We start from the raw sequence: 13,287 nt of genomic DNA, 5'->3' as shown, positions 1-13,287 counted from the left end.
AATGCTGGCCCAGGGGTTAATTGCCTGACAAACAGAGCTTTGACTGTGTGGTAGGGAGACAGCACAGAAAATCCAACCATTCCTGATGCACACTTACAGTCTGTTTCATTGTTTTCATCCCCGTAGCTAAGCCCTTCTTCTAAAAGACCTGGTTTCTCTGCTGCACAAGCTTCCTGGGGCAGGTGGGAGTAACCTGGTTGCTGATTTTCTCTGCCTGGGGAACATGAGTAGTAGGCTGTTCCATATCAAGCTTTCAACTTATCTCAAACTTTATACCCTTACTTCACCCCCTCTCTCTGCCAAAACTGGTAACTCCAAATCTTGAGCTATGTTTTCAGGTTCTTCACTATAAAATACATTGCTTATGCCTACTACACATTCTAGGCTGTGGCTTTCTCTCCAATTAGTAATGATAACCATCCTCCGTTCTCTTCCCAACAAACAGTTTGAATTAGTCCATTTTCTGTTGCTATGACAAAATAGCTGAGGCTTAGTAATGTATTAAACAGAGGTTTATTTAGCTCACAGTTCTGGAAATTCAAGGCTTGGTACTTGCTCTAAAACTACATCACATGATGGCAGATGGCAGGATAGCAGAAATAAGTGTCAGAGGGAGAGACCACATGGTGATACTGGAAACCAGAGAGCAGGGAAGGGTCAGGCCCACTCTTTTATAACAACCCCTTCCATGGGAACTAACTAGGGTCTCATGACCAGTACATTAATTCCTTCTGAGGGCAGTATCCCCAATGACACAATTGCTTCCCATTAAATTCCACCTCCTAAAGGTTCTACCACCTCCTAAGGTTGCTATGCTCAAAACCAAGTTTCCAAAATATGAGCCCTTAGAGGGACACAGGCAAACCAAATCCAAAACAGCATATTTATTGAACCATCTTACCTACTCATAACCCCTCTTCTGATCTCCATTAAGAAGAAAGGTATACGGTGCTCACTGTGTGATCTTTAGCTGTAAGTTAACAACTTGAGACTTGGTGGCAGTCATATCACCACTGCAACTATGTAATGGGCCGGAGGTATTCATTTTTTGCTTTTCTACCTCCCTTGCATCTTTTTATATAAGGAATTTTTAAAGTGAGAAACTTTGCTTTTCATGAGCATATAACGTTAAATCATAGAGAGATCTGTCTCAAAAGTCCTGATGAGCCAATAAGAGTTTTAATTAAATATATTACAGGAGAGAAAGTAATAAAATACATGTGAGCATATAAAGTTTTTAGCTCCCACTTGTCCTTTCCATAAAGTTTTGTGGAAATTTAAGGGAAAGAATAGTTACGTTAAAATTAAAAAGACTGGTGGAATAAATTTGGCTCTACAGTTTAGGGCTAATGAGAAATTACCAGGGATATGGGAGGCCAAATAGCCTCAGCCTTTCCTTGAAGACTTCATGTTATGATTGAGAAACAAAACAAAACAAAACTATATATGTAAACACAAACCAGTTGGGAAATTCTCAGAATCCATTATTTGCTCATATTTCCTTTTAAGAGTAGATTTGTAATATATCAGAACTGATTCTGTTCACACCATGTGGCATAAAATCTGAGCTCCCCAAAAAAGATAAAAATAGTTGCCATGAATGGAAAGAAACTCCAGCAACATCTTTCTAATCCTTCACATTTTAAATACTGAGAGGTTTCAGGACTGAATCTCTCTTTCTGGAATGTCAGGCATAGCAACACCAGGATGACTTGGAAAGGGCCATTCTGGTAGCCTTAAAAATGCATAAAAGCAACAGAGGCTGGCCTGGGCCTCCCCTGGGGCAGCTCCACAGAGCTGGAAGGCTTTGGCAGGGTTCTGATGAGTGGGCTGGTCCTTGTTTCTGATGTTGGCTCTGGAATTGCTCCGGCATAATTCACAGCCAATTAATCTTGTCAGGCAGACTGTTGATGCCAGCTATAGCTCAGACACCATCATCACAAATAACCATCCCTATGAGCCATTGTCTCATCGGTGCAGCCATTCACTTCAAAATGTGAGTAAAATATTTTAATTTGGACAAAAAGATAGGGCATCTGTTCTCAATGAAAAAAGTTACAACACGCCAAGTGTATATACATTTTGGTAGAGTTTTTAAAAATAGAAAATCCAATTCTTATGTATGAGGAAATTTGGGGAAAAGAATCTAAGAATAAAATAACTTTATCAACTGCTTATTGTGCTTTAAAGCTTGTTGATATATTTCTAAAAACCCATAAGGGCTATTAGAAAAAAAAAAATCTCCCTAGAACAGTATTGTGCTTTGTTTGTTGAGCAGTGGGAGTGTGAATACCTCCACCTGTGTGAAGGAGGAAAGAGGAGTGGGTGGGTTTGTGGGAGAAGCAGCTGGAGGAGGCAAGCCTTGTGGGTCCCTGAGCCTGAGTGGGCGTAGGCTGGGCAGCTGAGTCAGCGGGAGGAGGAGGAGGGCGGGCACCTGTGGGCAAGGAGTGGGCGACAGGCTAAAGCAGCAAAGCCATTTCACCTGTGAATGTCTGAGGGAAATAGTCCCCAGGACTGAACAAAGAGCATCAGAAAACAAGTACCAATTCTAGTTTAAAAAGGGAAAGCAAAGCTCTGCTGACAGTGCTGTTTACAGGTAGCCGTTTTGAATTTTTTCACTTGTGTTTTTCAAACCTACCTATGTGGTTTTTAGCCTGATACTTGGTAGTGAACCTACTATTGTCATTGACAGAGATAGTTTCTGCTTCTGTGTAGTTGTAAGTTGCCTTTATAAACAAAAGTGGCTCAAGGCAGAGCAGGGGAATGAGTTGAGGACTTAACATTGAGGTAAGCTTAAATTTTCCATCTAAAATGAGCCTTTAAAAAACCCCACTATTATGTATAATTATAATGCACAAATTAAAAAAAATTTTTAAAGAATTCTAAGGAAGGAAATAAAACCTTAAAGCCTTAGGAAGAAAGGTAATTTTTCTGTTAGTCAAAGGCATTTATATTTTTTCTTCTGTAATTATGGAGGGGATTTTAAAAAAAATCTGCATTTAAGTCTGAAATGGAAGCATAGACTAATAACATTAGTTATTATGGTGAAAAGGAATCACAGAGATCATCTTGATGAATTTCCACATTTTTCAGATAAATTTAGACTCAGAAAGCATAAATGGACTTGGCCAAGGAGTGCCTTGGGAAGTCTAGAACGGCTTGATAGATCCATCAATCAATCAATGGTAAAGCAACCATGGATGAAATAAAGGTAAGGGTACCGGTCCTCATCCACAGCAGCCTCCTGGGATAAAAGGGATGTGGGGGAAGCTTGGAAGCAGAACTGGATAGAGTTACTGACCCCATAGAGAAGTGAGACCCTCCTGGGCAGGCACAGCTGGACTCAGAATACAAAGAGCCCTACTCTGGCACTACTGTTGAAAGCCGCAGACAGCTGGGAAGAGGGCTGGGGACCCCTAGTCCTCTGTGTAACTCTGAGAACTTCCTGGCTGGGAAATAGCCTTATTAGACCAGAGTTTCACTAAGGTGGCTCCTATTCAGTTTCTGTCAGTCTCAAGCAGTCTTTCTCTTTGAGCTAATTCAAATGTGTGGAGCTTGCTTCTTACTCAAAAGAGGGAAAGGAATATTTAGATTTTCTCTTTTCTGTCAGCTAAGTGAATCTTAAAGATTTCTTGTCTTTCCTCTTTTACCAACTTTCTTTACCCTTTTAAAACTATTTATGTAAACGTTTTCTGGGCATTGAGTACACCCAGTCAAGGGTGTTTCAAACAGACAACAGTAACTACACAGTAAAATAAAAACTAAGATGCTCTTATTAAAAAAAAAATGTTGGTAGCCTCTGAGACTCTTCCAGGGGCCACTGAAATACAGAATCTTTCTGCTCTCAGTACAATTAAGTAACTGAATTCATGATGTTATGAAAATATCTGTGATGTTAATTAAAATAGGACACTGTTATGGTTTGTTTCTGGAATATCCCATAAAGTCTTCTTGGTCCCAGTGCAGCAATGCTCAGAGCTGGGCCTTTCAGGAAATGATTGAATCATGATGGCCCTAACCTCATCAGTGGATTAATCCATTTGATGGATTAATAATAGAATGGACTATAGGCAGGTGGGGCATGGTCAGAGAAAGTAGATCACTGATGGTGTGCCCTTGGTGACTATATCTTCTCTCTCCTTTCTCTCTCCTGACTTTCTCTCTCCTTTTCAGAGCAATGAGCTGAGCAACATTCCCTCTGCCACACTCTTTTATCATCATGTTCTGCCTCACCTCAGGCCCAAAGAGATGGAGCGAGCCAGCCATGGGCTGTAACCTCTGAAAACATGAACCAAAAAACCTTTTTCTCCTTTAAGTTGTTTGTGTCAAGTATTTTGATCATAGCAACAAAAAGTTGACTAATACAGAAACAGAGTGCTTGGAAAACACCATGTGAAGGTGGAGAGAGAAAAGAGCCATCTATAAGCCAAAGAGAGACATCTAAGAAGAAACCAAACCTGCTGACACTTTGATCTTAGACTCCTAGCTTCTGGAATTGTGAGAATTGGTGTCTGTTGTTAAAGCCACCAGTTTTGTGGCCCTTTATATTGGCAGCCTGAGCAGAATAATGCACACTTTTATTAATTTGCTACACATTGCCTTCAGTTACTCTCTGAGAGAAAGTTCAGCCAAGATAAAAGATTTCCCTCTCTCACTTTTTGAGTCTTCTCAAGCAGGATAATTGGAGAAGAGGGTCCTATTTGAAATAAATTGTCCTATGGAAGGAGGGCAGGCCAGAGGAATGGATAGTCCTGAGGGGAGCAGAGAGGCTAGAGTACAGAGAAAGGAGTAGGCAGGCTCCTAGGGGAGAAAGGGTAATAGAATCTGAGAAACTCCCCTTCCTCTGGTTGCCCAATATCATCTTTTATTCTCCAGAAAGAAGATTAAAAAGCTTTTTAATGGGTATAACTCTGCTCCATTTGAATTATTAATGCAGTGTATAAATTCTCTCCAACAAATATAGTATTTAGGTATTTAAAAATAGCCTGGGGTATAAAAACTGCTATTTCATTTTTCCTAATTCTACTCAGAACTCAGCCCATTAAGCTTAAGAGTTTACAGGATTAAGTCAAATGACTAAACTTCCTACACATCTTGGGGATTATTTATGCCAATGAACTGAATTTACAATAAATTTATGACACTATTAAACAACAGACACATTTCACATTCTTTGCATAGGGAAGTTAATGGCTGTAAACTCCTTGCCCAAAGTAGGCACTCAATAAATAATTTTTAGCCTAAAATCAAGTGACATATTTATCCAGAAGTTCAAAGATTTAATTCAGATAGCCATATATATATATATATATATACACACACACACACACACACACACACATATATATATATATATATATATATATAGAGAGAGAGAGAGAGAGAGAGAGAAAAGGCAATCAATGATTAGGGCAAGTATCACATTTTCTTTAATTTTGAAATATAAATACTGCAAGAGTTTAATTTTCAAAAAGGCTAAAATGACTAACAAGCAAACAAAAATGTAAACGTATAAAGATTTTTTTCAATGCATTGAAAGTGAAAGAAGAGTAAGACATCAAAACTAGCTCAGTGAGCCTGTGAGAAGCCATGGAGGGAGTGGGTAGAGGCACTTTAGAAAAAGGAAGGAGAGTTGTAATTTGGTGGTGGCTAATGGCCTGTAGACTATTGCACTCATCCAAACTCTCTGAAGCATTCCTGTCTCAGCAGTAGGAACTGCAGCATCTTACCTGTTCACATAAGTGGCGCTCTGCCTTATGTCCGGAGTCTGTTTTGCTCTTTGCATATCAGAGTTGGTACCTGCTTTAATCCCTGTGCCATGAGAGCGCAGCTTTGGAGATCTGGCTAGAACTGCCACTAACTTAGGATGGAGCTCCCAGCTCACTCTCACCAACCTCCTCTACAGAAATGGCAGACCTGTTCTGAATCTGAGTAAATTTTGCAATTGCACAATGCTGACAGATTTCCTGGGTGCCACCTACCTCCCTGGGACACCCAAACCTTCCCTGCTCCTGAGTGCTCTGTCAGGTGTAAGGTTACTCATCTCTTACCACCTCCCAGACACAACTGTGACTTTCCATGACCTTCTCCCCACAACTGCTTGTCTCAACTACCACTTCTTTTTGTTGATAACTCCCAGGACATGATATCCTTCTAATTGCTAAGTCTTATCTTACTAGAACGTTCTCTAGCATTGGACAGTGCTGACTACTCCCTCCTTGGAAAGTTCTCCATTGGCTTACATGACTCTACTCTCCTGGTTTGCTTCTCAGTTTCTGTTGTAGGCTCTTCTTTTTCTGCCTCCTCTTAAATGAACATATTCTTTAGGGATCTCTCCTTGGTACTCTTCTTGTTTTGACTCTTTACACTCATGCTGGCAACCTTATCTTCATTCCTTTGGCTTCAGTTAGGACCCATATGCTTAAGTCCTAACTTTCTCCTGTTCACATTTTTCTGACCTCCAACTATTCTTCTATCCAGCTACCTAGCCTCTCTGCTCCCCTCAGGACTATCCATTCCTCTGGCCTGCTACAAAGTCACTTCCAACTGGAATTCCTTTTCAAATGTGTATTTTCTGCATTCCTTCTATCAGTAAATATAATAAGCATTCATTCATGCAAGAAAAGCAGTCATCTTCATGGACAATTGGTAACAAGTTCCTGTGGATTTTAGCTCTACACTACTGCCACTGTCTTTCTGTATATTCTAAATATTCTTGTATGTCTATACTTTGAGTGGTCTTAATGTCTCCCTTCCACCATCTTTTCTTCAGACTGACTCCAAAGTAATAAAAAAAATATGAGGCGCATCCCTTTAAGAGTTGTTCAATTTAATGGGTTGCATTATCTTTTCTAGATGCAATAGAATGAAAAATACAAGGGTAAGTGAAATTTCATTTTATTTACTTCATATATACATTCACGTGCGTACACATATATATTTGTATATGTATATAATCTGTATCTGAATTGTCATGTGAAATATATTTCACAAAGAAGTTCAGAAACTATTACTCTAAAATACACAAGTGATCCATTTCCTTTGCTCTTGAACCATTTCATGGGCTCCTCTGTTTCTAAATTCCAAATGTTTATCAGAGTCGTCAAATTTTGCTCATGTGGCTGCAGCCTACCCCTCTCCACTTCCTCTCATGCCTTCAAATGAAGAATCTTTTAGGGCTAAATGATGATACATCAAAAGGTATGAAGAGCCCTGGATAAACGTTTTCTCTCCCTGTGACAACAATTTTACCTGCTGATAAATAGTGCAAAATATTCTTTTTGTATTCAAATAGCACAGAAACACAAAATAGAATTTAAAATTTGTGTGAATCTGAAGGTAAAGTATTAAAATGTGGTAAAAGATTCCCTGGAGATAGAAGACAGGCTTCTCTCTGCTTCACAGAGCGTTAAGGAGCAGACATGTGAGAAGCACTGCCACCATCACCAGAAATGTTCTGACATCCTCCTCCTACAGCCGCTGTGCATGGGAGTTCTTGTGTCCCCAAAACATGCAGGCATCATGGGGCCACACAGAGCCGCAGGCCCCATGGAAATTTGTCAGCTCCACGCTTAACTAGATGTTATCGCAAGACAAATCAGACCACAGGAGCCAGCGTCAGGAAACCTAGGTTCAGATGATAGTTCTGTCCCTTAGTCTTTAAGGTACTAAACAAGGCACTTCACTACACCCTGAGAGTGATCCTCCCACAGAGTCTGTCACTCCATGGGACTTCAGGGAGTGTGGAGCTACGTAGGCAGGTTTATACTTCCTCCACACCTCACAGGGATGTCACCAAAGCTAGGCATCCTGTGGTAAATCCTTACAGATAAAGACAATAAGACTGTCTCTGTAGAGACAGTAAATCTTAGTCACTTATGTCCTCTAGGCTCAACTTCTTATTCTGAATAATGAGACTCATAACAACAATATTCCCAAGAGGGTTATTTTGAGGATTAAGTGAGCTAATGTATGTGAAAACACTGTGTAAATAGACCTCCTCTTACATGAACAATAATATTACTTTTGTAATATTTACATTATAAACAGCTTTATACCAAGTTTTCTTTTTTTTTTTTAATAAAAAGCTGATTTCTATTAGTGCCTGGAACACCTAATATCTTTAAACTGGTTATAGGACACACAAATATTATCTCTTTAATCATACCAGAACTAAGCTGAAAATAATACACTGTCATACAGTTTTTAGAGGATTTTGTAACATTGAGAATGTGTTCCCTGAGGCTGGATGGAGTTATATAAAACTATCAACACCTAAGAAGTTAATAGCAACTTGCCATTTCCAATTCTTATAACAATGGAGATTCTACTTCAAGAACATTTCAGATTTATTTAGTGGGTTCTAGGAAGATGATGGTGGCAGCATCATCTTTAATATTTTTAAATACAAATCTTGCCATAAAAACACTAAGTAAATACATAGCAAAACCAAAGCCCATGGACAACATTTGCAATGACACTAGGAACAAGGCATCTACACAAACTTCAAAATATATGGGAGTATGAAAAATAAAACAAAAGCAAAAACAAACAACTAGCCCTGAATTGTACCCATATCCTGTATCTAAGCAGGAGAAAGCAAAGAGAAGCAAGCAAGCTTAACAGACTTGGGCAAGGGAGAAGCCCCAAATAGCAATGGATATTCACTGCAAAGCATGTGGGTAGGTTCTGCCCAAGTCATAGGTCTTGAGTACAAGGGGCCTGTTGTGAAGACCAAAAGTTCCTAGCATATGCAGAGTCCTGAGTTCAATTTCAATCCCCAGCACTGGGGTAAGGGGGATTGGCAGGGGTGTGTGTAGAGAGAGGGTAGGGGGAGAGAATAGAACCCTTAAAGTCTCATAAAGCAACCTGACCTTTCTGAACACACATAAAAACAACAGAAGAGGGAGTTTGTGAAGTTAGAATGTTATGCCAGATTCGTGGGACCCCAATATACCTCCAGGAGCCGAATCCGATGCAAGCACACAAGAGTCTTCATTGCAAGCTCGAGCCTGGACTCACAACCGTTCCTGACGCAGCGGTCCCAGGGAGTGAGTCCCGGTCCTTTGTTCAGTGAGATTTTATAGGTTTTGGGGGGATACTCTATGCGTCACAACATCACTCAGCAAATCATTCCATACCAAGGGAAAATCAAACAACAACTCTTAACATTGATTAGCACATTCACTGCCGAGAATAAGTTGGGTAAGGGTGATTGGTTAGTACAATAGGGGGATTCGTTTGAACTGATTGGTTTAGGCCACGAGGGGTGTACGTGCTAAACTACATGGTTTCCCAACACATTATCAACCACCATAAACTACTTAGGGGTCATCTGGCATTCCAGGTATTTTCCCTGTCTCATGCTGATTGGAGGTTGCTAGGTGGTTGCTATGGGTCCTCACCTAGCCTAACTGAGTCAGGGACACCTAGTGCCTAAGATCTCTCCTGTTATTTGCAGACAAACAACTCAGCAGGGTGGGTATGTGCTTAGGAGTGCTCTGTGGGTTTTTCCAAGGACAAGGGTCATGCCCGATCCTTGGACAGGCTTTGCGGTAGAAGCTTTTTTCAAAAATGGAGTCACATTAGTTTCTCAAGAAGAGCTATCCCAAAACACATGTTTTGGAACTTAAAAGTTTCAAAACTAAATAAAAATTCAGGAAAAGAATTTTCACATAAAAATGAGAAACAGAAAAACATTGAGACCAACTCTCTTACAAAGTCATTTCTAAGAGAAAAAACAAGGCACTAAAACATCCCTACACTAGAAAGACGTGCTCACAAAAACAAATCAAAACCATAACCCTTTACTTCAAAAGAACCTAAAATACATTAGGAAAATGATACACGATATGAAAATAATAATCTAAATTTTAAAAACTCAGAAATAAGATTATAGAACTTTGGAAATAATCAGAGATAAAAGAAAAATCATTTCAGAAAATATGAAATATAAAAATATGCTGGAAGGAACAGAAAAGTAAACAAAATAAGACAGATTACCCCATAAGAGAAATAGAAAATAAAATGGAGGAAATTTTTCAATAAAAGATAAAGACAAAAATTTGAGAGAAAGTGACATATATTGAAGACAAAGAGATTCAGCCACAAAAAAACTGGAATCCCTGAAGAAGAAAAACGAAGGGACAAAAAGATACCAAAATATATAAAAATTTTTTCCTTAAATTAAAAAAAATATGAAACTACATGTTGAAAAAACACACTGTGTAGCTGAGAATACTACAGAACAACCAAAATCAAGATATATTTCCAGTAAAATGAATAAACGTTAAGGAAAAAGCAAGTATTTCATTGGATATCAAATCAAACTGAGCAAGCAATTTGTAAGGGTAAGAAAATTCAATTATCATCAGATTTCTTTTTTTTTTTTTTTTTTTTACTTCTTAACATTTATTTTCACAATGAGTGAGCTACTGTAAATTATTGTGTTCCACAGCAAATTTGAACTACATCAAAATCAAATAAGTATATAAAATATGAAGATTAATCCAGGCAAGGGGATAAAATAAAAATAATTTTCTGTTTTGTTTATATTTTTATTTTAAATGAAAATTATACTAGACTGACTTACATTGCCATACTTATTTTATTATGAAATATTTCACTATTTTCTTACGAAAATAATTACTTTAGCTTAATCTCTTCTATAAAATCTCTCCCTCCATTTCAGATGTGGTTTATTTAATTCAGTTTACAGTGAAAATCTTTTTTTTTTAATACAAAACAAACTTTATTATACATATAGAGCACAGTTTTCGTATCTCTCTATAAAAGTATGTTCACGTTAATTTATGCCATTATACATGTAGTTTTTTTGCATTACAATTCTTTTTTTTATTATTGGTTGTTCAAAACATTACAAAGCTCTTGACATATCCTATTTCATACATTAGATTCAAGTGGGTTATGAACTCCCATTTTTACCCCTTATACAGATTGCAGTATCACATCAGTTACACGTCCACGTTTTTACATATTGCCATACTAGTGACTGTTGTATTCTGCTACCTTTCCTATCCTTTACTATGCCCCCTCCCCTCCCCTCCCCTCCCCTCCCCTCCCCTCCCATCTTCTCTCTCTACCCCATCTACTGTAATTCATTTCTCTCCCTTGTTTTATTTTTTTTCCTTTCCCCTCACATCCTCTTATATGTAATTTTGTATAACAATGAGGGTCTCCTTCCATTTCCATGCAATTTCCCTTCTTTCTCCCTTTCCCTCCCACCTCTCGTCCCTGTTGAATGTTAATCTTTTTCTCATGCTCTTCCTCTCTGCTCTGTTCTTAGTTGCTCTCCTTATATCAAAGAAGACATTTGGCATTTGTTTTTTAGGGATTGGCTAGCTTCACTTAGCATAATCTGCTCTAATGCCATACATTTCCCTGCAAATGCCATGATTTTGTCATTTTTTAGTGCTAATACTCCTTTGTGTATAAATGCCACATTTTTTAATCCATTCATCTATTGAAGGGCATATAGATTGGTTCCACAGTCTAGCTATTGTGAATTGTGCTGCTATGAACATCGATGTAGCAGTATCCCTATAGTACGCTCTTTTAAGGTCTTCAGGGAATAGTCCAAGAAGGGCAATAGCTGGGTCAAATGGTGGTTCCATTCCCAGCTTTCCCAGGAATCTCCATACTGCTTTCCAAATTGGCTGCAACAATTTGCAGTCCCACCAGCAATGTACAAGTGTACCCTTTTCCCCACATCCTCTCCAGCACTTGTTGTTTGACTTCATAATGGCTGCCAATATTACTGGAGTAAGATGGTATCTTAGGGTGGTTTTGATTTGCATTTCTCTGACTGCTAGAGATGGTGAGCATTTTTTCATGTACTTGTTGATTGATTGTATGTCCTCCTCTGAGAAGTGTCTGTTCAGGTCCTTGGCCCATTTGTTGATTGGGTTATTTGTTATCTTATTGTTTAATTTTTTGAGTTCTTTGTATACTCTGGATATTAGGGCTCTATCTGAAGTGTGAGGAGTAAAGATTTGTTCCCAGGATGTAGGTTCCCTATTTACCTCTCTTATTGTTTCTCTTGCTGAGAAAAAACTTTTTAGTTTGAGTAAGTCCCATTTGTTGATTCTTGTTTTTAACTCTTGTGCTATGGGTGTCCTATTAAGAAATTTGGAGCCTGACCCCACAATATGTAGATCGGAGCCAACTTTTTCTTCTATCAGACGCAGAGTCTCTGATTTGATATCAAGTTCCTTGATCCATTTTGAGTTAACTTTTGTGCATGGTAAGAGAAAGGGATTCAGTTTCATTTTGTTGCATATGGATTTCCAGTTTTCCCAGCACCATTTGTTGAAGATGCTATCCTTCCTCCATTGCATGCTTTTAGCCCCTTTATCAAATATAAGATAGTTGTAATTTTGTGGATTGGTCTCTGTGTCCTCTATTCTGTACCATTGGTCCACCAGCCTGTTTTGGTACCAGTACCATGCTGTTTTTGTTACTATTGCTCTGTAGTACAGTTTGAAATCTGGTATCACTATACCTCCTGATTCACACTTCCTGCTTAGAATTGCTTTTTCTATTCTGGGTCTTTTATTTTTCCATATGAATTTCATGATTGCTTTATCTATTTCTACAAGAAATGCCATTGGGGTTTTGATTGGCATTGCATTGAACCTATAGAGAACTTTTGGTAATATCGCCATTTTGATGATGTTAGTTCTGCCTATCCATGAACAGGGTATATTTTTCCATCTTCTCAGATCTTCTTCTATTTCTCTCTTTAGGTTTCTGTAGTTTTCATTGTATAAATCTTTCACCTCTTTTGTTAGGTTGATTCCCAAGTATTTTATTTATTTTTTTTTTTTGGGAGGATATTGTGAATGGGGTGGTTTTCTTCATTTCCATTTCAGAAGATTTGTCACTGATATACAGGAATGCCTTTAATTTATGCAAGTTGATTTTATATCCTGCCACTTTACTGAATTCATTTATTAGCTCTAGTAGTTTATTTGTAGACTGTTTTGGGTCTTCTAGGTATAAAATCATATCATCCGCAAATAGTGATAATTTAAGTTCTTCTTTTCCTATCTTAATGCCTTTAATTTCTTTTGTCTGTCTAATTGCTCTGGCTAGTATTTCGAGAACTATATTGAATAGAAGTGGTGAGAGAGGGTATCCCTGTCTTGTTCCAGATTTTAGAGGGAATGCCTTCAGTTTTTCTCCATTTAGAATGATGCTAGCCTGAGGCTTAGCATAGATAGCTTTTACAATGTTGAGGTAAGTTCCTGTTATCCCTAGTTTTTCTAG

The 13,287-nt window shown here is 38.3% G+C and overlaps 1 long non-coding RNA gene across 3 annotated transcripts; it reads left to right on the top strand.

Annotated features, from left to right (window-relative positions):
* The first annotated feature begins 1,617 nt into the window (after positions 1 to 1,617).
* On the top strand, positions 1,618 to 5,283 carry LOC124094692 (uncharacterized). 3 transcript variants are annotated; one of them, XR_006852298.2, is made up of 3 exons: positions 1,618 to 1,996; positions 3,094 to 3,211; positions 4,174 to 5,283. It is a non-coding gene; the product is annotated as an uncharacterized LOC124094692 (long non-coding RNA). The 3 variants fall into 3 exon arrangements; XR_006852296.1 differs by lacking the exon at positions 1,618 to 1,996 and adding an exon at positions 2,488 to 2,596; XR_006852297.2 differs by lacking the exon at positions 1,618 to 1,996 and adding an exon at positions 2,615 to 2,787.
* Positions 5,284 to 13,287: the final 8,004 nt, after the last annotated feature.

This window comes from Marmota monax, unplaced genomic scaffold (genome assembly GCF_021218885.2).
Source record: "Marmota monax isolate L192 unplaced genomic scaffold, Marmota_monax_Labrador192_F-V1.1 WCK01_AAM20220418_F8-fsc00007, whole genome shotgun sequence".
Taxonomy (NCBI): Eukaryota; Metazoa; Chordata; class Mammalia; order Rodentia; family Sciuridae; genus Marmota; species Marmota monax.
Note: the sequence above shows the minus strand (reverse complement) of the source record. Positions and strands in the feature narration are given on the sequence as shown.